Source organism: Triturus cristatus, chromosome 7, assembly GCF_964204655.1.
Source record: "Triturus cristatus chromosome 7, aTriCri1.1, whole genome shotgun sequence".
Taxonomy (NCBI): Eukaryota; Metazoa; Chordata; class Amphibia; order Caudata; family Salamandridae; genus Triturus; species Triturus cristatus.
Window position 1 is genome coordinate 1,002,641,777 of NC_140590.1, and position 25,641 is coordinate 1,002,667,417.

The window sequence follows — 25,641 nt, forward strand, 5'->3', positions numbered from 1 at the left end:
GAATTCCGTGCTCTCTCTGAGGAGGTCGCAGTGCAGGTGACAGAGGGTCAGCTTATTACGTCTGCTCTCTCTGCTAGTTGATAATCAACTGAGTGCAAAATGGTGTCTCACTTGTATTTATAAGTTTTACTGTGTGTCACTATTAATATTTTTAAAAACTGCGTTCGTTGTGTTTTTTTTAATGCTTTGTTTTACTGTGGAAAATGATATTTTAAAAATGCTTTTAAAGAAATATTGTTTTCATTCATTTGCCCCGTTTTGGCATCCATTTTGGAACATGTCTTTTGGTATTGTTTACATAGAAACTGTGGTAGGACAAGTTTTATAAGTGAGATGGTTAAAATGGCGCCTGTGTGTATGTGTGTTATGTTTTCGTTAGTTTACTTAGTTTGCGATCTTTTCATGTTAAAAATGTGTATGTACTGTAATTTATTTTTTCATTATTATTTAAAAACTTACAAATGTCTTAAAACGGATTTTTATGGGGAATTTTGAGCATTGATTTTAATACTCGAGTATTAATTTTAATACCCGAGTATTAATTTGTTACTGCATTTTGGTCGATTTACGTACAGTTCTTCTCCACGTTTTAATACACTTCCCCACCCTAAAACCCCTAATTTCCCTGCATCCCGTGCCAGATTTTATTGTACTTTTAATTTTAAAAAAAAAATCGCGTTGTAATGGTATGCGTTGTAATATACTTCGTTGTAACAGCACTTTTCAGTATTGTAATAGGTTTGGCGTTGTAACAGAATTCGTTGTAAAGTAATGCGTTGTAATAGTACTAGCGTTGTAAAAAATGCGTTGTAAAGGTATGCGTTGTAATAGCATGCGTTGTAACGTCATACATCCGTGTGACCTAACGAGGAAGGGTGTGTCTGTTGGTGGATTAACGAGGCAAGGACTGCGCAGCTTTGGTGTTTCGTGCGCGCACCTTTTATTACTCTGGGCCTCGTCGGGCAGCATCCCTCAAAGCAGAGCTTCGGCGCCGGCTCTCTTCCTTTAAAAAATAAACAAATCGTCTTTTGCACGTTTATAAGTTGTACTGTGCCCGATAAATGCCTTGAACTACTTTGTTGGCAAGTTTTTTTAAACAAAGTCTGGTTAACTGATGCCGTTCGTTCAGAGGGCCGTCAGGTTTAACGATTTTAAAGCCAATTGATAGAAGTTTTGCCACAGATTGCTACTCCATGAATTTCAGCTCAATATAGTGATTGACGGTCTGCACAGCAGGTGCTCGCAGTTGGAGGACGGTGGATGGACGCCAGGTCTTGCCAAGCAGATTTCTAGCTTGTGGTGTATTTGTCAGCAGCACAAATAACTGATTGCACATTCTAGCTGGTGCTGTGTTTAATATGTTGACTTACTTCACCAAGAGTACTTCTGGGCCACATCAGTTACGGTGGGAAGACATTTGCGGCTTATTTCACTCATCTGACCTTTCCACCCGACTGCACTCACTATTTTCCTCACCACAGCCCCCCCCCCTCCCCCAATACTCCTCCCCTTCCCCGCTTCAGATAGCGCAACGATGCTCCTCGGAGCGAACGATGCGCTGTATAAATGCTATCATTCACTCATTCATTCATTCATTCATTCATATCCTTTAAAATGTTTTTGAGTGGCGGACCACGCTGTTTCCTCAACAAAGTTTTAAATGCGAACCCCAGAGGTCGTGCTCTAGCTGTTATCTAGGACATGGGATCCCCAAATATTACTCAAATTACACAGAGGAGTTTATATGCGGAGACTATCTCAGGTTTTGGTTGAAGAGACAGCCACCCAGTTTCTTTGATTTTTTCCTCGAAGAATAATAACTTTTGTTTTGTCTATGCTTATCTCTGTCTTGTGGTTTTTCATGAAGCAAGAAGCCGAGGTCATCCGTCACTGCAGTCCTATCCATGTTTTACTGAATAATGTGACATTTTCCGCATATTATTGTAATAAAGAGTCTGACCCTAGCCTTGGGGAGTGTGAGCTAACTAAGTCAAGGGCTGCATTTAAGTCTGCAATGTATACATTAAAACAAGCATTTACAATGCAATGGTCTCGCCTTTTGCATAAGTTGGAGCTATTGGTATTGTAAAAGACAAACTTTTTTATTTATGGGTTGGTTTTGAAAACAGATAAATAAATGGCATAGTCATTTACAATGCCAATAGCTTTAGCTCTCGCAAAGGCGAGACCTATTGCATATATACGCACACACACACACCGAGCCCCACACACACAATCCTTTGGTGAATATGTAGTGTTGGAAGGGGTCCACAGGGGGCACAGCGGTGGGGAAACGAGTGGGACAGAGGGCAAAATGGGCACAAAAGGGAAAAAAACGAGTGGCGCAGAAGGGCACAGAAAAACGAGAGGAACAGAGGGCAGAAAGGCACAAAAAACGAGGAACAAGCATTTACAATGCAATGGTCTCGGCATTGGTAAAGTTAGAGCTATTGGCATTGCTCATGACAATGCCGTTTCTTTAAATGTTTTAAAAACAAAAACATAAACAAAAATAATGTCATGAGCAATGCCAATAGCTCTAACTTTACCAATGCCGAGACCATTGCATTGTAAAGGCTTGTTGTCTTCATTTCCAGGGCTCATTAAAGTCCTGAGACCCTCCAAGCGCAGCAGCAGTTAGTAATTAGGGGGGAGCGGCCATGTGTCCAGCAGGGGCTACGCAAAGCCTGAGACAGACTCACAGCCCAAGGGGACGGAGTGATTGGAAGCAGCGGCCGGGGGTGCAGGCAGGGGCAGTGTGAGGGACGGGACACGGGAGTGCTGCCTGTCTGTCCGAGGGGTACAAGGGCGGTGGTGAGAGGTTATAAATGGTGGAAGTCCCTGTGCAAGTGATGGAGGTGTTGCCAGAATTAAGCACTGACTCTGACAAACAGTCCCACAGCTCGGAGTCTGACACACAGTCCCACAGCTCGGAGCCTCACACACAGTTCCGCAGCTCGGAGTCTGAAACACAGTTCCACAGCTCGGAGTCTGACAGACTGTCCCACAGCTTCGGAGTCTGACACAGTCCTTCAGCTCGGAGTCTCACACACTGTTCCGCAGCTCGGAGTCTGAAACACAGTTCCACAGCTGTGAATCTGACAACCAGCTCCACAGCTCGGAGTCTGATAAACAGGTCCACAGCTCAGCGCAACAGATAGATTTACAAACATTGGCAAAGCCTGATAGGTTCAACCCTTGCAGTCAAGCACTGGCAAAAGCAACAAAAGTGCCAACTGCAGAGCAAAACAATCAAGGAAGGATTGCCCTGGGTATTCAATGCATGGATGACATAAAATAAATATCTGATTACAGACTATAATTTTTAGCTGTAAAATAGGTCATCATGCAGAGGATAAATCAAAACAGCCAATTAAAAGCCAGGGAGTACTAAATACTCCCGTAGGCCAATAAAAAAAGTGATTAACAATGTTCCTAACCAATGGCTGGACGGTATTGAGCCAACTAAGCCAATGACTGATGGAAGCTGGACCAAAGCCCCTTAGATTATGTACAGAACAGAATGCACGTGCCATGAATAGTGCAAGTGCCATTACACATCAAACTCAAAAAAGGAAAACCGTTACCACTACTCTACGTCACTGCATCCTACACTACTCTGCTCCACAGCACTCTATGCTACTCTACTCTTCTCCGCACCACTTTCCTCACCATGCCGGCTTTCACTTTCCATCCACTTCACTTTATCTCCTGTGCCTTCCCCAACAACACTTAATGCCATCGTAAAATAGCTGCAGGCTTGTCCAGCTCTCATCGCTGCACCCTGCTTTGTATTCTTTAAATATAGTGGCCAGTCTTGCTTTTGTTCTGTGCGTTGTGGCTCGCTTTGAAACATACTTTATCTTTCAGCAGTGCGTTCATGAAACAGGCACCACGCTTTATTTTAATTATTACAACATGGCATGCCAAGGAGTATCTTTAAACAAAGTGGCCGTGCTTTTCTTTTGTTGTGCACGGCTCACTTAAGTTCATACTTTCACTTTCAGCGTGAAGCTCATAAACGTGCGCCATGCTTTAGTTGGTTTCGCCTGGTTTAGAACATTCCTTTTGGATCACTGCTTTTGCCCTTAGCAGTTAAAGAAATGATGATGCTAATTTGAAGTACTGCTTACAAAAAGTGCTTGAAGAATGTGCGCTACACAAATGTAAAGTGCACCATTTTGAGGGTGGGGGTCGGGGCGGCGTTGCTTGTGTTTTTTCAAAATCTCATACATTTTCAGCCTAGAAGCCTGTTAGCAATGGGCGACGGGTCCCGGGCTGACACACAGCCGCATTATATACCCCCTCATTCTGACCTGTATTTAGAAAGCCCGGGGTGCAAAAGGCAGGCGCCTTTAATTTCATGACCAGTACAATATTCCTCTGTCCTGACCCCGGACCGAGGGGGCAGCTGTGGGGGTATTACTGGAATGAAGAGCCGGTTGCAGACTTTCGCAAATTCTCCTCTGTGGCTTTTACCCGTGGGCCGGCTGGAGCGCTGATCGGAGGTTGAGAAGTTTTATGCAGCGAAAGGGGAAGTGCCCCGAAACGGAGAGGACAGGGTGAGGAGAGGTGAGGAGACCAGAGCAGCAGCCGGACGCAGGGGGAGCGGACGAGCACACCACCGCCTTTCTCCGAGGCAGAGCAGAAATGCCTCGGAGAAACGCAGCGTCCTTTTCGGATTCGGGGGCGTGTTTGTCTTTTCTCTCCTCCGGCCATTGGCTGGAGGAGAGAATGAGACTTCTTGCAAAAAACACGCCCCTCGATCCGAAAAGGACGGGGCCTGATCGGAGTGACTGACCTCTTCTCCAATGGCTGGCCAGCATTCAAGAGGCCAGCCAATGGAGAACAGGGGAGAAGAGGGGCGGGTTCAAGCCCCTCTTCTCCAAGTCATTAAATCTCCGACTTCCGGTTCTGCCTTTCGGCAGACCGGAAGTCCTCGACCTAAAAACGAGTGGCACAGAGGGCAGAAGGGCACAAAAAAACGAGTGGAACAGAGGGCACAAACAACGAGAGGAGCAGAGGGCAGAAAGGAACAAAAAGAGAGGGAAAAACGAGTGGCACAGAGGGCAGAAAGGCACAAAAACGAGTGGCACAGAGGGCAGAAAGGCACAAAAGAGCCACACACCGACCCACACACACACAATCCTTTGCTGAATATGTAGTGTTGGAAGGGGTCCACAGGGGGCACAGCGGTGGGGAAACGAGTGGGACAGAGGGCAAAAGGGGCACAAAAGGGAAAAAAACGAGTGGCGCAGAAGGGCACAGAAAAACGAGAGGAACAGAGGGCAGAAACGCACAAAAAACGAGGAAAAACGAGTGGCACAGAGGGCAGAAGGGCACACAAAAAACGAGTGGAACAGAGGGCACAAACAACGAGAGGAGCAGAGGGCAGAAAGGCACAAAAAAAAAAGAGGGAAACGAGTGGAACAGAGGACAGAAAGGCACAAAAAAAGAGTGGAAAACGAGTGGCACAGAGGGCAGAAAGGCACAAAAACGAGTGGCACAGAGGGCAGAAGGGCACAAAAGACGAGAGGAGCAGAGGGCAGAAAGGCACAAAAAACGAGTGGAACAGAGGGCAGAAGGGCACAAAAACGAGAGGGGCAGAAAGGAACAAAAAAAGAGGGAAAACGAGTGGAACAGAGGACAGAAAGGCACAAAAAAAAAAGAGGGAAAATCGAGTGGCACAGAGGGCAGAAAGGCACAAAAACGAGTGGCACAGAGGGCAGAAGGGCACAAAAGAGCCACACACCGACCCACACACACACAATCCTTTGGTGAATATGTAGTGTTGGAAGGGGTCCACAGCGACGGGGAAACCAGTGGGACAGAGGGCAAAAGCGGCACAAAAGGGGGAAAAACGAGGGGAACAAAAAAAACGAGAGGAACAGAGGGCAGAAAGGCACAAAAAACGAGGAAAAACGAGTGGCACAGAGGGCAGAAGGTCACAAAAAAACGAGTGGAACAGAGGGCAGAAAAAACGAGAGGAGCAGAGGGCAGAAAGGCACAAAATAAGAGGGAAACGAGTGGAACAGAGGACAGAAAGGCACAAAACAAGAGAGAAACGAGTGGAACAGAGGACAGAAAGGCACAAAAACGAGTGGCGCAGAAGGGCACAAAAGACGAGAGGAGCAGAGGGCAGAAAGGCACAAATAACCTGCCTCGGTGAGGAATTTAGCTGGGCGTGCGGGGGATGGTCCTCTCGTTCTCCGGATGAAGCTGAAGCGCCAGTTACAGGACATGCAGCCGGACCCCTACTCCGCGGCCCTGTAGAAAACAGCGCGTGCAAGAGATGCCATGAGCGAAAGACTCGCCACGGCGTGCGCGCAACACTCACCCAGTCTGTCTGTGATTGGCTGCCCATGTAGCACGTGACCAGGGGGAGTCACACGCTTTCCGGGAACCCGCCAGGTAGGACAACAAAAGAAACCCAAGGAAAGAAGCATGGAGGGTCCGGGGCAGCGGAAGCAGCAGCGGAGGGGGTGAAGAGCATCACCGGAGGGCAGACCAACAGCAAGTGAGTGCAAGGGAAACAGGAAATGATATTTTGGGAGGGTGAAAGGGACCTGCCGCCAACAAGACTATTGTTGCCGGGAGACAGACTTGGACACGAGCCGATTCTGGTCCGGGCACACTGTGAAGCGCGTTCACGGACCAGAATCGGCTCGTGCCCAAGTCTGTCTCCCTTGAGAGGCATCACGGCAACAATAGTTTCTCGTTGGCGGCAGCGCTTCGTGCTGCAACGCCAGTGAGACCTAAAGAAGGAGCGCTAAAACACTTCCTTGTTTTAAGCCTTTGAAAATATGTTTGTGGACCTCATCTCTATGCTTCTACTTCCACTCTTAACCAACATTTTTTTATTAAGCAACTGTATGGTTTGCAGTTGGTTAGCAAGGATTTACCCATTGGCTTAGTTTGAACCATAGCAAATATCTATGATTTTGTTGAATGCAGAGTTCAGAGCGGCGAAACATACATGCGATTGTGTCTGTGATTGAATAGAACCGTCTAGCAATAGTGACACTGCCAGAAGGCTTGTGAAGGTACCGATTGCAGAACAGAAGCCAGTTTCATTTACCATCACCAGATTGTATTGGGAAGCCCATGTTTGTAATTCCTGGAGTATGACATTTGCAAACTATTTAGCCTAAATGTCCAGTAGATCAATAAGTCTGTCTTTTGCAGAGTTTCACGTAGGACCATTGTTATATACCTGATTGAGCTTTGAATCCCTTCATGACCCTGGGATTGCTTCCACTTGTATACTATTGTAGAATGGGGGCAATATTCTAAACTGTAATACCCAGTCAGATCTAGGAAATCTCGCACTGGAGTCTGTTGTTTTTTTTAGCTTCCAGGCCATGAAAGTCTCAATCTTGGTCTGGAGAAGATGTTTATGTACCACACCGTCTTGGTGAACCAGGTACACAACATATCCCTGCCCTATCTGGCACTTGCTGGCCACAGTGCCTGATGTACTTCCTTGAGGTGAGTGAAGTGGTCCTACCAGGCGGAGCTAAAGGCAGCAATAGCTCCAAAGGGTTCTACATTGAAATCTTCCATACTAGACAGGACACTGTTGCCCAACCCCTGGAAGGTTGCAGAGGCAATGTTAACACAAAAGACATCACTTTAAACTGAAAGTGGGCCGCATGGGTAGAAAATGCAGACCTCTCCTTAGTCTACTAAATTTGGGAAATCTGACTGTCTCCAGGGGTCATATCAAGAGTAATGATGTTTGGCAGTCCATAATCTAGTCTATTATCAAGTCTATGAGCTCATCCGTTCTGGGGACGGGGTGGGCCTTAACTTTAGTGACAACACTGAGCCCCTGGTTAGTTCACATAGAACCTCAGTTCTGGTGTCCCTGTTTGCAGAGTGGCCCTGGGTACCAGTATCACAGGACTGCTGGAAGGCTGTGGCAAACAACTTGGCCACTTCCTTACCGACTCTGGCCCTCACTTTATCTGACAACCTATAGATTTTGCTTTTGATGGGTAAGCTGTCACAAGAGTTAATGTCATGGACAGGCGTTAAAGAGAACAGTCACGGAAACTCAGCCAACAACTTGCAACAGTGTTGATGCTGGGGTTCTGTCAGTATAGAGGAGAGTACACTAAGCCTCCTCTAAGCTAGCCTTTTTGTTTTGGGACAGGAGGTCAGGAAGGAGCTTCCTCTTGTGTTCCTCTTCCCACCTGTCAACATCAACATTGTCTTGCCAGCAGTGCCAAAGTGGGAATTCAGGCAATTGACACAGATCACTCCATGGCTGTTATGGGGTTCTGAGGTCCACCAGATAGGTAATCTCATTCACCTTCTCCAGCACAGTGTAGGGTACTTATCTTGGAAGACCTGGGACCCACGGGTGCCAGCACACACACCCTTTGGCTAGGTTGTCACTTCACCAATGTCGCCTTCCAATCATGGATAGCTTTTTGCATGTACTTGGCCATCCTAGACCTAGGGTTGGTTGGCAGTCTCACTACATAGTCGTTATGTCCTGCTTTGTTTCTTTGAGAGGATTCTCCTACCCCCTCTCTGACAACACTCAAAGGACCTCTGACAATAGGCATAGGACCTCTCACAAGGTGTCTATATATAAGCTCAAGTGGACTGAAGCCTACGGTCTTCTGCGGTATCTTCATTTAGATGAACAAAAGTCAAGGCAGCAAGATGTCCCGCTTCTACCTGAGCTCCTCATTCCAACCCATGATCATGCCTGTCAAGATCTTGCAGAATCTCTCAACAAGCCAATTTTAAGTTGATAAGCTGCTGTGAATGTATAGGTCACCCCACACTCATCCCAGACAGCCTTCGAGTTTGTTGACCTGTCTGAAATAACCTTCTCTAGGAAACCTACTCTAGTAAAAATGCCAAGGAGAGCTCTGGTATCCACGTCCACAGTCACCTTACTCAGAGGTACGGGTCACAGCATGATCTACTACTACCAGGATAAACCTGTTCGTTGAGGCTGTGCTAGGGTCGACAAAGCCAATAAATCTCAATCTCTATAGTTTAAAAAAGTATCTCCGCCATTAGCAGTGGAATAAAGAGGGTGTGGTAGGCTTTCCCTTTTACAGGGATCTTATCCCCTGATACAAGGTTAAAAAAGGATAGATTCAAAATGCTCATGCTGGCTCAGGTTCCGTTTGCCCTGGATACGCGCCTCTGGATAGAGGTCTTGGACCGTCAGGACACGTATTTTCATTTACCCATCCACAGTCCAACAAACGTTACCTGCGGTTCAAAATAGGCCAGTCGTATTTTCAATTTGCTGTGCTCCCCTTCCGCCTCACCAGTGCCCCTTGAGTGTTCATGAAAATGATGCAGTTGTAGCTGCCCCCCTTAGGAGGTTAGAAGTATCAGTTATCGTATACCTCTATGACTGGTTATAGAAGGCGGGTTTGCCACAAAAAGTTAGATACCACCTTCAGATGACAGTGAACCTCATGATATTGTTGGGGTTCTTGATCAACATGCTGAAAATGCACCTCACTCTTTGGCAGAGGCTTCCTTTCATAGGAGATATTGTGTATATAGTGCAGTTTAGGGCCTTACCGCTGTTTCAACCACCTTTCAACCACAATCCTGGTTCTCAGTAAGAGTGATTCTGAGATATCTTAGCTTGTTTGTCTCCTGTTTGTCAACTACACCAGATGACATACATGGGCTCTGCAGTGGAATTTGAAGTCTCTGTGGGCCCTGCACCAAGAAAACCTGCACAAGATCTAAAGTGGTGGCTGCTTGACTGCAATTAGATCAGCAGCAGACCCCGCTCCCTTCCCCACCCAGAGCTCACAGTGTTGAGATCAGAGGGCTATAGTCTCCAGTACAAACCTGGCCCCATAACCTGTAATAGATGCAGTCATTCGCCTGGCATGAAAAGCCTTCCTACCATTTAACAAAGGGAGGATCATGCAGGTTCTCACAGATAACACCACAACCGTGTGTAATTGCAACAAACATGGAGTAGTGCGGTCCTGAGTCTTGTGTCTGTGGAGTTGGCAGGAGCGCCAGGGCATCTCCTTGATCGTGAACCACCTGGCTGGATCTTTAAATGCAGGGGATGAGCTCAGCCAGCAGCACCTGGAGGATCGCAAATGGCAGTTGCACCCCGAGGTGGCACATGACATCTTCTGACAGTGGTAAGACCCCTAGCCACAGCTTTTTGCCACTGCTGAGAAAGCACAGTGTCACAGCAGGGATGTGGAATTCCTATAGCCCGACTCCTAGGATATATTGTTTGGGGTCAAGGGCAACAAGTTTTCATGTGTATTTTGTCCTTGGGACAAGTATCCCCAACCCCCTGCAACACAAACCCTTTGGCTGGCCGTTTGCTGTACCACCTAATGAGTCAGGGACGGGCACTGTCTGCAGTTAAGGTCATATTTTTGTCCACATGTTGCTGCTGTTCAAACTTGTATTTATGGTTCATTGATTGAATGCCTTTATTACTAATAGAGTGCTCTAAGTAAATGTTGAAAGCTCTGACTGCACTTCTGACAGTGGTTTCAGTATAAAAATGTGTACACACGTTTTCAAAGTTTAGCAATATGAGACTATGTATACTGCTCCCAGAATGCTCTGATTTGATGAAAATAATTGCAGAAGCTTAAAAACAAGATTGATGATTCTTTGATTTCAAAATGAAATGTTCATAAAGACTGAAAGCAAGAAAAAAACATTTTGCTAAACTACTGTGAAATTTCAAGCACCATTTCTTTGCAGCATCATTTAATGATGTGTTGATGTGTGCTAGTGTTTCTCCCAAATATTCATAATGGAAAATCTGTGTAACCAGTTTCAATAGGATTATGGGAAACAAAATTAAACAGGCATTAGCAAAGCCAGTAGGCCTGAAATTGGTGGTCAGCTTTTTAGTTTTGTCAACGTGTGACTTGTTTTGGCATCGTTTTTGCAAAACCTTATCGGTGTGGGAGCTGCTGGGCCCTCACCAATATAATAGTCATTGGCAAAGGCAAAAAAATTTTTGGTCTCAAAAAGCAAACACTTCCACAGTAGTTACTGGCACTGAACAAAACTACTTTGTGCTCCTTGTGAAAGAGCAGAATGGGGTCACTCACAGTGAAGCAAGCCAATACAGAGAGAGAGAGAGAGAGAGAGACAGAAGTTTAATAAACGCAAAAGGTCATGGTCAATGCCAAACCATATTAGGGGCACAATAATTATAGAAAGTCTTAAAAGTGCACCCATGGTATATGTCCTTGCATTAAGTGCAGCTATACAGCTTTCATGAATTCCCAAAGATTTACAGAAGTAGGACACAAAATAGTACTCCTAGAAAATATTTGTGAACTGCATTTTAGCATGATCAAATATGCATGTGTAGATCTGGTCATAAGAAAATCTGAGTTTTCAAGTTCACTTTTCCTCCAACCACTCTTTTCCCAACTCAGGAAGGTTTACGTCTGCCATTGTCAGGAGTAAATTTCCAACATTTCTCAGTATAAGAAAACATTAGAGAAGAGTTGTTGAAAACCCTTAAAACATGCAAGTTAGTAGGTTTGCACAGATTCAAAAGGGCATTCTGACCCTGGAACTATTGCTTACCACTACCTTCAGCCCCAGTATGTAGATCTGTGGAAACAAGGGAACATAATGGGATTGGAAGTATTCAAACACTACTATGGTATGAGCCCTGGCATAATCAGAGAGGCTATATAAGGGCTCCTATATAATGAGATTGCAGCCATAATTTGTAGCAGCACTAAATGGCACCAAAGGTACAACTGGATTTGTTACGGGACAAGTAGATTCATGAAGCAACCTGCCCCATGGACAAGTAGACCTTTCATTAAATTCCACACCCCTGCATATAAATTGAGCACAATGAGTTTTTTAAGAAAGCACTGTAGGAAACACATTCAGCCTAGAGGGGACTACGGGACTCTAGTATGCCTTTCCGCCTCTGCTTCTCCTGAGCACTCAAGAACATCAGGAATGGCCGAGCCCAACTCCTACTAATGGCTCCAGATTGGGCCACACATGTTTGGTACCCGGACCCCCTGAACAGGAGCCTCTGTCATCCGATTAGACTACCCCTTCGGAGAATCTTGTGTCACAGCAGCAGGGCAGGTGTTTGCACGCAAATCTGCACAATCAACACATTCTTGCGTGGATACTGAAAGGCATCAAGTAAATGCATTCACTCTACCACTTGAGGTTGCGAAAATCAACCTCGCTTCCAGGTGTCCCTCTACAAATTCTATTTACACCAGGCGCTGGGGTAATTTTGTGGCCCAGTGTAGAATCTACATTATTACCTTACAAGCTAAATGGTCTGATGTTTTGTTCTTTGTTTTGACTTTGGCCCAGAAAGGTCTTGCGGTAGGCACTACTAAAGTTAATTTGTTGGCCCTTTCATCATTTTTGCATATGCCAGACCAACGGTCTTTGTTGAAATCACCGGTTGTGATGCAGATTATTGAAGTTTGACATACATGTTCCCTCCCAAACAGTTTGTGATGCTGAAGGGAGACTTTGACTTGGTCTTGACATTCCTCATGTGCACCCCCTTCAAGCCAATGCACATGCGCTCATTAAACTTCTGACTCTCAAAACTGTCACCTTCGTTGTGATCACTTCAGATCATTACATTAGTGAACTCCAAGCTGTCTTTGTACCACCACTCTACATCACCTTTTTTCTAGATAAGCTGGTGTTGCAGGCTATAGTGACCTTCAAGCCAAAAGTGGTGAAACTTCTTCACTTTGGGCAATCCATCACCCTCCTAGCATTCTTTGCTCCGCCTCACCCCTCAAAAGATGAGGAGAAACTCCGTAGGCTGAGCCCCTAAAAGAGCATTAAGCTTTTACATCAATCGCACCAAGACCATCAGGTGTACGGCTAGCTTTTCGTAGGGTTCTCTGGAGCAAAGAAAGGAAAGGTGGCGCATAAGAGGATTATGGCAAGGTGGAAAGTCCTTTGCATTAAGATCTGCACATTTTCCAAAAGAAAACAGAGCAATTGATGGACAGAATGGTAAACAATGTCAAACATTCACCCCAGAACATAGATCTGGGCCTAATTGCCTAATTGTGTTTCCATCACATTCGTCAAAAAGAAGCCTCTGGAAGGACTAAATACCCTTTCCACGAAGGCCAAGGCTGCTGCAACTCCTTTAGCATGCTGAATGTCAGATTCAACACACAGTTTCAATAATTTAGGCATGTCTGCTTTGTGCCATAGCTAGCAGGAATGGAGCCCAGAGCGTTAGCTGCTATGCAAATGAATTATGCTCTGCTCTGTTGGCATCCGCCCTAGCGCCGGGTCACCTCAGTGGAGGTAGCTGTGCGCTACATAAAAGCCCTTTCTTATTATTATGTCTTTGTACAATAAAGGTATCTTCTTCTTGGCGACCAGAATTATATTACTAAAACTGTATGTCTTGACAGGGTTTTGGACTTATTATTTGGGTAGAAATCCCCCCCCCCCCCCCCCCAACTAGTAACCCATTTTCCTACAACCTTCATAAAGAAGACGGGGCATGAAAACTCTAGGTCGAATCACCATCTCAAAGACACTCATCATGAAACCAGCATCTAAAGATAGGTAGGTCTGCTGCGTATGCAAAATTGTGAATAGTTGTGTCCTCGTCTAGTTACAGTTAAAAACAGTGCTTTAAATGGGCAGATATTGTCCGGTACGGCGCACTTGCAGTTGTTTAATTTGACTGGGGGAGTGCCTGCAAGTTTTCAGCAGGGGATTCGCTATTTTAATGGGAGAGTACCTGCACTTCTGATCAGCAAACAGGTATCGCGTGGGACAGTACGTCTGTATCTCCATTCAGACTTTGGAATCATTTTATTAATGGAGAGGCTTTCCAATGTAATATATGACGTTTACAAAGGATTCAAATTGACATGGGTCCATTGACAGAATACCTCTCAGAGGGTGTTACATTGCTCTTCTGTCCATTGCAAAAACAAGCTCTAAACCTATTTAGTTTCTGACATTGACAGTCTGATTTGAGCTAATGTTTGCGCACCCATTCATACTATGTGTGTATATATATATATATATATATATATATATATATATATATATATATATATATATATATATATTCCACAATTGTAGCTCCACAGAGATCCGTATCCACGAAGAATGGAAGCCACGCAAATCCAAAGTAAGGCACAGTTATTTTATTTTATTTAGAGCAGAGTTTCACCAATCTGACGCGTTTCGGGCATCCGCCCTTGCTCACAGACAGTCAGTTAGTAAAAATGAAGCCCATTAAGTACCCAAAGGTTTACAATTGGTTGTATTTTTTTCTTTTTCTCAGCACCATGTGACATTCAAAAAGTGATGACATACTACTCAGTTTGAAATCCGCATAGTCTGTTTTCCAAACATTTTTACAAAACCCCAAGTGTTTATATTTTGTATATTGGTTAAAATCCAAGAACCATAAAACATGAGCTAAATGCATGACTTTAAGTATATATAAACCAAAATATTGAAGCATGTATATATTTACATAATTTTTCGCATATAATGCTAAAATCCTACTCAATGTGTTTAAGACCATTGTTATATTAGTATCCATATCGGATTAACTGTGCACATAACGCAATAAGGTGCAAAAATTGTTATTTGTGCAAAAATAGCAAACACTTAAAACATATATATAAATATCGCAGATTAAAATTCATTAATCCAGTTCAATTATAAATATATATGCTAAAATAAAGTGCAAAAGTTCAATGTGCAAATTACGCAATAATGTAAACACACAGAGAAAAAATGTGCAAATTCTGTAATTTTTTAGATATGGAAACCTGTCTTAGACATCACATTGAAGCCTCATTATTCTACTGCATAAAATGCAATTGTAATGTCACGCAAAATTTGTATTTGACGTTTTAACATTAATAATAATATTTATAAAGCTCTCTAAACAAAACACTCGAGATGAATTGACTATTAGTTCAGAATCAGAGTCTAAACAGGCAAATCAATGAGTCTATGTCAATAAATGAAGTGAAAAAAATGTGTATCCCTGAATTATATATCCAACAAAAACAGGGAAAAATTAAAATAAAAAAGGGGAAAATGGGATATTAAAACATAGAAATTCTTATAGATATTCGTGAAAGCGAAAGTGACATAACACTCTACCAAGATCTAATCATTAATAATGTACGTTTCTATATCAAAGAAATACATGCAGGTCATCCGTCGGGTTTAACCCATTGGGGAATCTGCTATCTAATTCTAGAATGAATTCAGATTCTAGTCTTCTTAGCATCTTATCCCGGTCTCCACCTCTTCTGGATTTTGGAACCGAGGCGATAACAAAATAATTGAGGCATTGCAAATTGTTGTTGTGGCAGGTCTTAAAATGCCTCGCCACCGGATATGATGCATCATTGTTTACAATAGCACGCAAGTGCTGAAGAATTCTAACATGCACTGGTTGTCGGGTACTCCCAACATATCTGAGATCACAAGTGCATGTTAGCACATAGATAGCAAATTCAGTTTTGCAGGTAAAAGACCCACGTATATCCAACAGATCTGGGCTAAACGGTGTACGGTAGTGGGTGGTGTTCTTCCCAAATTTACACGCTCTGCATGTGGAGCAGCGTTTAAATCCCGGCCGGGATTTTAACCACTCCTCCTGCTTTCTTAACTCAGGAAAGTCATGGCAGACATGAGTTCTCAAGGAGGGTCCCTTACGATAAGTTATCGTTGGACCATCCGGTAGTCTAGGTTTTAAGACTAAATCCGTTTTAAGTACAGGCCAACGCTTCTGGACAATTGATCTAATTTGTCTTGCCTGTTTACTGTAGGCTATGATTAATCTAGGGGATTGGTCCGTATTGGTAGAATCACTGTCTAAAGATGTATTAGATGTAGACAAAAATAGTGATTCCCGAGTTCTAGCTTCTGTTTTAAGAACTGCCTGTTTCAAGACCGATTTGCTATATCCCCTCTGTCTGAATCTCTCCAGAGCTTCCATAGTACAGATTTTCAGATCCCTGTCTGTACTACATATCCGTTTAAGCCTCAGTAGTTCTCCAAACGGAATGTTGTCAACTACATGTCTAGGATGTGCACTGCTGGCATGAAGGATATTATTTCCAGCAGTGCTTTTCCGGTAAAGTTTGGTGGCCAAGTGATTATCATGTATAAACACTTTAACATCTAGAAACTCTGCTTCACAATTACTGATAGAAGAAGTGAATTTTAGATTCTCCTGATTGTTGTTGAGGGAATTGATTAAATTAATTGCACTTTCATGATCCCCCCGCACCAAAACAAAAACATCGTCTATAAAACGAATCCAAAGCACCACATGTTCATTGTAGATGTCACTGTGCGTTCGCCTGAGGACCTGCTCCTCCCACCAGCCTACGTGTAAACACGCATAGCTAGGGGAGAAGCATGCCCCCATTGCAACGCCACGTTTCTGAATGTAAACATCACTACCAAATAAAAAGAAGTTGTTATTGAGACACCAACTAGTAAGTTCTAACAATAATTTGTTATGATTATAACAATTTATGGGTCTTTTACCAAGGAAAAATTCTAAAGCTCTGAGCCCAGATGCATGTTCAATACTAGTATAGAGCGATTCGATATCTAAGGTGATAAATAGCATATCGTCGCTCCATGAGGTATTCTTAATTCTCCTGATAAAGTCCCCAGTGTCTCTAATGTAGGTAGGTAGGCCTTTCACTAAATCTTGTATGAAGTAGTCGATATATTCTGTCACATGTTCCGCTACTCCTGCAATCGCTGAAATAATTGGGCGGCCTGGAACTGGAACAACTTGTTTGTGGATTTTGGGTAAAAGATAAAGTTTGGGTAATACAGGATGTTCAACATGTAAAAATTCATATTCCTGTTTTGAAATCATGCCTTCCCTTTTCCATTTGTTTAATAGCATTTTTAGTACCTCCTTGGCTTCATTAAAGTTCTTAATGGTAGTCTTAGAGTAGCAAGATGGATTATTCAACTGTTTCATTGCTTCCTCAATATATGCTCCTTGAGGCCAAACCACCACGTTTCCTCCTTTGTCCGCGGTGGTAACAATGATCCTATGATCTTTACCCAATTTTTTAGTCAGCAGTAAATAATCTTTCTCATGTTGACTTTTATATCTTTTCCTATGTTTTATTTTGTGGTACAATTTTTTGAGATCCTCCACCACTACATCTTGGAAAACGTCAATTGAGTCCCTTGGCATAGTAGGGATGAATTTTGATTTCGGTTTGAATGGGCTGATGTTTGCTCCCACCTGCTCAATTGAAGCCATTCTGAGTTCCTCCTGTGTGGACGCCATGTCCCCATCATTCATGTCATTGGTCGCCAATTGGTGCAGCGCCAAAAAAGTTTTGGTGTCTCTAGCTGGTAAGGTTAAAGGGTTCACTATAACAGCAGTATTGATGGATGGATCCTTTTCGTTCAGGCCCTCCTTGATACTGAAGAACTTTTTTATTTTTAACTTTCTGATGTACAAATAGATATCAACTCTCGTTTTTGTGTAGTTGAAATCCGAAACCGGACAGTATGTCAGTCCAAGACTCAAAAGTTGTTTCTCGGCTTCGCTCAGGGTGATTGTAGATACATTTATAATTGCATTGTTATCTAGTGTTTTTTCCGCCAATATTGCTTTTTTTGTCTTTTGGGCGATTTTGTGTTTTTTCCGGCGTTCACCCCTCCTTTTGTTACATCCGGCTCTTTTTGCTGTTGTTGACCCTTTTGTGGTGGTTTGGTCCGAGGTCGTAGTGTCTGGAGCCTGTCCGACACTAAAAATTCCACCTCTTCACCTAAATCAAGAATAATTGTATTGGGGTCCCATGTGCTGCAGCCTTCTTCATCCGATGAAGGCCCACTCGTTAGTGATTCATTGTCACTTGGCTCCTGATTTGCATTGCCCTCTTTATTTGCTATTGCAGAAGTAGACGCTGCTGTCAAACTAATTTGTTTTGTTGATTTTGCCTGCTGTGCTTGTTGCGCAAGTTTCGTTCTTTTAGCGCTATCGAATTTTCGGGCAAAAGTGTAAATTCGACCCTGGGCATAGTCCTCCTTATCCCGGGCGAATTTATATACTTTGCGCGCCTTAATTTTTTCTTCCTGCTTAGCAAGTCTCTCATTTATTTCTTTTCACATTTTAGTAATCATATCATTGGGCTCAAATTTTGCCAGTAAATCATTGATTTCCTCGATTTCTTTCATGAGTGCCTCCCTATCAATGCTTGCATATTTGACTAAGATTTGCAATAGTTTCGCCGAGGATTCTAGATTTGTATGCCCCCCTTCTTTCAGCATGTTCGGATTAGGCTTCTCATAACTTGGAGCCAATAATATACGGAGCCCACGAGGTACACGTTTCTCCTCCAAATACATTGTCAAAGATTTATGTTCCCACCACTTCGACATTTCCTGATACATGCTTTTTTCCAATCTTTTTAGCGCCGCTTGTATTTGGCTTTCATCAGTGTTCTCACCCACACTTTGTTGAATTGTATTGCTTGTTCCTGAGTTCAACGTTACTTTAGGCAGATTTGAATAGAGTGCAGCCGCTGCCGCTTCTCTGCCACGAAGAATTTCATCCGACATTGTGGCAAAACACTCGAATTGCTCTATATTATATACAGCTGTCTTAGACCTGAGCAAAACTCGCTTCAAGGCTCCTAACGCTGTGTGCCAAAACAATCCTCCCCACCGTGTCAATGACTCCGGTTCACTCACCGCAAAGGTTACTTTTGTAGCAGGACGCCATTTGATGTTGGAAAGGACGCCGCTCATTAATCACCTTCGCCTGAGCTTCACGAACCAAGCAATCACGGGGGCTGCCGTTGGAGAAATCCCTTTGAGGAAAACAAACGAGTTGATTGTACATAGCAGCCAGCTTCCAGGGAGTGGAAGTACCTCGGACGCAATCACTTTCCGAAATTTGAATTCCACAATTGTAGCTCCACAGAGATCCGTATCCACGAAGAATGGAAGCCACGCAAATCCAAAGTAAGGCACAGTTATTATATATCTATATCTATCTATCTATTTATCTATCTATATATATATATATATTCACTTAAAAAACCATAGGTTTCACACGTTATAGTTAGCTGGACATTTCCCTCGTAAAAAAACCAATGAAATTCCCCCGTTATAGTTAGTGCAGGCAACTATAACTCACGCGACCGCAATCCTCTGCTGATGACGTCAGATATTACATCACTGATTACATATGTGTCTTTCTGAAAAATAAATATTTGTAATATATGTATAGCTAAAGATTAATGGTAGAAGACATGGGTAAATAGGTGTCTAAATACAGTGATGTAATATCTGACGTCATCAGCAGAGGATTGCGGTCACGTGAGTTATAGTTGCCATTGTTTTTTTACGAGGGAAATGTCCAGCTAACTATAACATGTGTGAAACCTATGTTTTTTTAAGTGAATTTGTACGTTTTTTAAAATGCTAAGTTATGTATTTATTAATATTTTTTTTTTCAGGTTTTTCACCGTGCGCGCGATGTGGGCACTCGGGCACCGAGCGCCCACGATGCGTTGTGCGTGCCATGCGCGCACGGTGCGCGCACCCCACGCTTTTTCGTAAAAAAAAAAAAAAAGTTTTTTTCACCCTTGGGGGTCCTTCAGTGACCCCCTGACAAAGGCTAGGGGGTCAGGAACTGTCCACCCTGCCCCCTTTTCACGTTCTCCACTTTTGTTTTTCACTGCCTCAGACTGCGAGAGACAAAATGGCGGACGACACTTCCTGATTTTGACCGATTCGAATGTTTACTGGCATCTAACAGCCAATCAGAATTACGCTCGCGCACGTCACCGTGCGCGCACGGTGCACGCACGGTGCGCGCTTATAGATATATATGTACTTTTAACTGAAATTTTCTCAGGAACTACTGAACAGATTGACTCCAGATATTCAAAAGGCACATCCCTGACCTGAGGACTACCTCTCTGCCAAATTTCAAGTAATTCTGTTCAGCCGTTCGGGCTGTACCTTGGACTAAAGGTCCCTATGGAAAAATGCATGGGGAAAACGCGTTTTGGGACCCCCCTTTTTTCTCGGCCCCCGCTTGACTAATCACCCCGAGACTTTCAGGGTAGGAGCGGAGCAGAGCGCCCCACCTATTTTGAAAAATTTGCGAGGATTCGTCAACCGGCGCCAAAGTTATTCAAAATAGAATTTTCAGATTTCCTATGGAAACAACCGCCAGTAGATGATATATATATATATATATATATATATATTTATACACACATACATATATATATATATATATATATATATATACATACATACACATATTATATATACACACACACACATATATAACAAGAAATCTCATATTCCCGATATTGAATACAAAAGACTCGCACTGCAGGATTGTGTTCAAGAAGTTAATTATATTGGTTCAAACAACAACGCGTTTCAACCCCAATGGTCTTCTTCAAAAGCCAACTTGCACATAAAAACAGCCACCATTTAAAGTGTAAGAACATAAACATAAAAGACAGACAATCGGGTTTAGCTGCTTGCACAGATATCGAGGATAGACTACATCACTTCTATAGACCATTCTCCTGACATTATAATCGCTTTGTGGAAATGTACGCAAAAGTGAGCACACTGTTGCAGGGTCACCCTCTTGTCCACGGGTCCAAAGACAAACAAAAAGAGATCGGCACTGGAAATAAAATAAAACATCAAGTTTATTAATCACTCATGAGCGGGACCACCTCCACACTACACTCTCAAGTATTGTAGGTGGAGGTACACTGAACTCACAAACTATCGTCCTTATATACAGTTTTGTTGCAATGTAAGCATATGGACAGAAATGGAAAGAACTAGTTTAGAAATAGCTATCAGCAAACAAGGGCAGATGGATGACCAGCTGGTCAACAAATGGGGAGGGGGAGCAGGAATGCTTATGGCAGCAGTAAACAGTCACCAGATAACATCTAAGAGCAGGTGCACCGGCAGCTACAAACTCACCAGCACGTACATTGCTGAGCCATGTCTAAAGAGGTCAACTAAAATAGATGACACAAGCAGGGTGAAAAGGCGAACAGCAGAGGACAAAAAAATTACGAAGGAAACTAAATGGACACCACAGCCAAAATGGCTGCTGCTTATGCTAATGTAAAATGTTACACGTTTCTACAGCCGACCCTTTAAGTATAAGCTAAAACATGTTCTTGTCCCTTCTAAGGGGTATGATATACATTGTGAATACCAATTAACACCATTTCACAAATTTCTCATTACATTGCTAAATGGACATTTGCATTTTGGACATTCGTTTTAGATGGTACACAAGTAGTACAAGTGGAAATACAGAGGGAACAGAGCATTGGTCCACATTGTATGCATAAACAACAAGAGAAGATAATTGCAATAATTATGAATAAAGCCGACAATATTTTCAGACCCCAAACAGAAAATAAGTTCCAGAACCATCTACCCCAAGTCCATGTTCCTGAGTCTTGATGTATTTCAGTGGCTATTTTATGCAGTTTGGAAATGGCATCATAAACAGAAGGGGCATGGTCAGGGATAAATACGCAACAGCTACTCCCATTAATGCGACATGCTCCACCACGATCAGCTAATATTACATTCTGTTTTGCAAAGTCACAATTCTCGTAATTTGGAGTTCTTCTGCAGTATTTCCAAGAGCCATTGCTGTTTGATAAGTCACAACCTCTACCACTCGGGTCAAGCATCTTATCTTTCTACTATTCAAAGCTGCACCAAGAAAGAAAGAGTCCCAAATTAAAGTCAACATATTGCTGCAATGCAGTGTCAGTTTGATCCACTTCATCATTATTTATAGTTCTTTTGAATCGGTTCAAGGAAATGTCATTAAACAATTTTTGATCTTTATGATAAGATGCAGGTGCTAATAACACAGGAGGAAGCAAGAAGAACACATAGCATATTCCAGACCAACCAATCGGAAGATAATAGTAACCTTCACTTCCACAAATGAAATAAGTGTTATGTGAGGATAGAAAACTGCTATTGTTTGTTCCAGTGATATTCAATACTGTAGTATAGTCAATTTTTCCCACTGGGATAATGCCAAACTGCCCACACAAAGATTTGCTTGGGCTCTAGTAACAGCGATAACAGGAGGCCTGTTACCCTTGGCCGTTCGAGTGTTGGGGAAAACGTAGCTTGTGGAGGAATTTCCTTTGCGATACTCCTCCATTTCCCATCCAGTTCCTTTTGCTTGTGGGTCCCCTTCCTCATCAGGGTAACAAACTTTATTTAGTTGTGTATTAAGTCCTCCTACATCAGCTAGAGCAATATTACTAATTTCAGAGGCCCACAACAGTGCGAACCAAGCTCCACAAGAGCCATTATATGCAAATGGCAGGGGAATGAGAGGCGTTCCTCCCTTCTTCAGATGGACTGGCATCATTCCACATACCCAGCAGTTGGTAGTATTCGTAGCATTATGAGTATGATGCAACATTTGTATGAAAGTGTTATTGAGATATGACATTTGGTGCTTCTTTTCATGATAGGGAATTGTGAAGTAATAATGTTCTGTGGGGACAGGATTAGTAGCAGGCAGTACATTTTTAGCCGGAGTTTCTTCCTCCACAACCCACATTATTGTAGCAATGATGACGGCAGTCAAAGTCAATCCAGTAATAAACATTGTGCAGCCGCTACAGATCTTTGCAGCATTTAATCTCTTCTCCACAGACATGTTCATCTCGTCGACAAACAACAAAATAGATGATGCCCATAGGTCCTGGGCAGGCGTTGGTTTCTTCACTAACGTTGAGACGAGTAGTCACTAAAAGGCTACCCCCCTTTGTAGTCAGTCTTTAACTCCCCAGGACAGTGGCTCAAACAGTCTCTTTTTGCCATGAACTTTCTTTCTTCCTGGATCGAAGCAGATATCTAGATGCACCAGGGATCATGTGGTTCGGGAAGACTTCCTCAGGCCCTTCAGGTGACGCAGCTCGTCCTCTCTCGGTGACTAGAAGTAACGGTGATCTGTCAGCACAGCAGGGCTCACACCTGCACCTGCTGATAGCTTGTCTTCTATTTGTCAGTTAACTGGGACAAATAGTCACTCATCTTGTGACTTAACCGCATACATAGATGTGGTGCTTCGCTGTATTGCGGTCTCACGGGCTGTGTGATCCGTTAAAAGGCATTCCCTGCTCCGATTTTATCAGTCACTTTCTTGTGTGCACTCCACTTAACAATTGCCACTTTCTTAGGATAGGTTAGGGCAGTAAGAAGATTAAGCACAAATTCTCCTTGCACTATCTGTGTCCCATGTGAGATGAGGAAACCCCTTTCTTTCCATAAACCGGCAAAATTGTGTGCCACCCCAAATGCGTACTGGCTGTCGGTGAAAATGTTGACAAGTAAGCCTGTACTAAGCTCACATGCTCTTGTCAGTGCAATCAGTTCGGCCGCTTGGGCAGACTTCTGTGGGATGCGAGCTGTCTCCACTACTGTCTGAAGTGTCGTAATAGCATAAGCAGCAGATGTAGTGCCATCAGGTAATTTCAAACATGAGCCATCAACCCATAACTCCCCCAGGGGTGTAACACAGGCCCACACACTCCAGGGCCCCCTCACTTCATCCAGGAGAATTAAAACACGCCCGGCCTCTTAATAAATGAAATGGTGCACTGGACATGGCACGCACGCAAGCCTGGACCCCGAGGGTCCGGAGAGAGGCTCAACTGAGCCTCTCTCTCGTTATAATTAAATGGTGCGCAAATTACAGCAGCGCGTGCGCACGAGTGGGCCCCGGCCGGGCCACTGCCCTGTTCTGACCTCTTAGCCTCTTCATTCAGGAACAGGTGCGCGGGCCCGGTGTGGCTCTGTTGCTGCTCTTTATAATATATTGAATAAATGGTGTGAGCAGGTGCACGCGGCGCACAGTTGTCTCCGTGACGTGTCTGTGCAGTGCGCAGTCTCGGGTCTGGTGACCAATGAATGAACTGCGTTGCTGGCCCCCGATTGCATTTATTGTGCGCAATGTGGGGTGCGCGTTACTAAAAGTGCGACGTGAGACTTGGGTGTGGCACATCCGATCCCAGGACCCAGCCACGGACGCTTCTACTCTGAGCAGGACCATCCCGTCCCGACCATTATAATAATTTTAATTATTACTAGCCCCTGGCCTGCCTGGCTAGCCTTGCCCTGCTGCCAGTGCCTTCTCTGCTGCTGTGCCCAGCCCGCTCGCGATTAGAGTGAAGCTGCAGCCTGCAGCCTGCAGGCCAGGCCTGCCCAGCCCCAGCCCTCAGGTCAGGAGGTGAGTCTGCATCCGAGGCTGTGAGCCTAGGCAGGATTGGTCCGTGGGTGGTGGAGTCTTAGTGGGTGGCAGGTGGGGATTCGGATGTGACGTTAATTTGGAAGGAGGGAGGTCATCATGGTGGGGCCCGGCCGGGAATAAAATGAAAACATAGTGTATCAGTCATATATGGTTCTAAGGTAAAACGGTGGCATGGGTGGGGAGGTGTAGGAGTGCAGTGAGTAGGAAATGAGATGATCTGGGGGGGTCCGCAGGTGAACTGAATGTAGAGGGCAGAACCTCAGTGAGGGTGCTGCCGAGTGGTGGGAGTGGCATAATGTGCGTAGCTAGATGCGGGGCAGGGAGTGCTCAGGGTTGTGGGCCACTTGGATAAGAAATGCAGTATGGATGAATGTAAACATCATAGGGCTTGAGTTATTTATAGGCTGATGTTCCCGCTGGAACATGGGGACCCAATCACTCCTCTCGCATGATAGCACATGGCATGTCTTTTCTCTTTTTTGATACCACAGCTTCCGGGGTCCTGGCGCATCTAGGCAGTGTGGGGGGGGCACTAGTCGGGCTACATAGATGGCTGGGGAATGAGCTCATGGTATAGAATTGCTGGCCGCAGCAGAAACTTGTCAGCGGCCTTCCAATTGTTTGTGCCCTCGAGGTGCAGCTGGGGATTGAGGGCCGGGGGTATTGAGTGGGGGGATGCAGAGGTGAGACCGGGTAATAGTTTGTTGCGTAAGGAAGAGAGATTAGAATGGAGAGTGGTCCGATACAAAGCAATGGTGAAGAGTAAGAGAAGAAAGTGAGAGACAACAGAAAAAGAGAAGGAAAAGTTGAGATATAAGTAAGGGGGTGGGGAAAAGACACACCAGTGAGAGAGATCCGAAGAATGGAAATATGGAAGGAGAGACGTGGAGATTGACAGAGAATTAGATTGAGAGGAGTGAGGTAAGGTCAGTGATGGGTGAACAAGTAGAATGAAAGAAGAAAGAGAGAAAGGAGTTACGAAGATAGAGGAAAGAAAGAAGGGGGAGAGGCAAGTGCAAGCAACTTTATTTAAAAACGCTGCAATAGCTTTGGAAGAACGTTTATTTAAAACGCTGCAAGACATTTATGTAAAAAAAAAGTGGCAAGATATTGGAGAGACAGTCTATCAAGCACGCAGCAATAACTTAGACACTGGCATCTCTTATATTGCCATTGGATTTAATTTGATTGTGAGGGACTGGAAATGGAGGGAGTAGAGAAGAAATGGGTGAAGTCAACGTTGCTCATCTGAAAACATTCAACTTCGTTCCTAGAACACACAAACGTTTAAAATTAAAGGCTGCACATTGTCCACAATGTCC

The 25,641-nt window shown here is 44.0% G+C and overlaps 1 protein-coding gene, 1 long non-coding RNA gene and 1 pseudogene across 2 annotated transcripts in view; 2 read left to right on the forward strand and 1 right to left on the reverse strand.

The window, feature by feature from the left end:
• Positions 1-25,641, forward strand: part of LOC146810990 (uncharacterized) — a 711,140-nt gene that overhangs the window by 484,376 nt on the left and 201,123 nt on the right. The window lies entirely within an intron of this gene.
• LOC146810991 (solute carrier family 22 member 4-like) overlaps positions 1-25,641 on the reverse strand; it is a 381,961-nt gene that overhangs the window by 308,811 nt on the left and 47,509 nt on the right. The gene's annotated exons all lie outside the window — the stretch shown is intronic.
• The window catches only part of LOC146810994 (ATP synthase peripheral stalk subunit b, mitochondrial pseudogene), a 40,839-nt pseudogene continuing 34,172 nt past the window's right edge, over positions 18,975-25,641 (forward strand).